Source organism: Lampetra planeri, chromosome 2 (assembly GCF_965212315.1).
Source record: "Lampetra planeri chromosome 2, kcLamPlan1.2.h2, whole genome shotgun sequence".
NCBI lineage: Eukaryota > Metazoa > Chordata > Hyperoartia > Petromyzontiformes > Petromyzontidae > Lampetra > Lampetra planeri.
Genome location: NC_136108.1, coordinates 10,277,094 through 10,277,416, shown reverse-complemented (window position 1 = coordinate 10,277,416; position 323 = coordinate 10,277,094). Strand labels below are relative to the sequence as shown.

The 323-nt window shown below is 44.3% G+C and overlaps 1 non-coding gene across 1 annotated transcript; it reads right to left on the bottom strand.

Annotated features, from left to right (window-relative positions):
• Window positions 1–106, bottom strand: LOC144733796 (U6 spliceosomal RNA). The gene has a single exon (XR_013588397.1). It is a non-coding gene; the product is annotated as a U6 spliceosomal RNA (small nuclear RNA).
• Between the last annotated feature and the right edge of the window lie 217 nt (window positions 107–323).

The following is a 323-nucleotide window of genomic DNA, read 5'->3' as shown; positions in this document are numbered from 1 at the left end:
GAAAATATTTAACACTTCGAGATGTTTGCGTGTCGTCCTTGCGCAGGGACCATGCTAAGATTTTCTGCATCGTTCCAATCTTAGTGTATGTACTGCCGGAGCAAATCGATGTTGACGCTGCTGAAGAGCGTCTTAAAAATCGAAGCCTGTCCACAGTGTGTCTGCTTAAATACTTCTGGAAGGAAAACAATTAACCCGTAAAAACTAAGTTTTTCACTCTAAATCCTTTATATGCGTGGCGGCTAGAGTCCTCTCGTCCTCTGGCTTGAGATGGCTGCCACCTATGGGTCAGATGATTGTCTGCCAGCATTAAGCAATTGGTA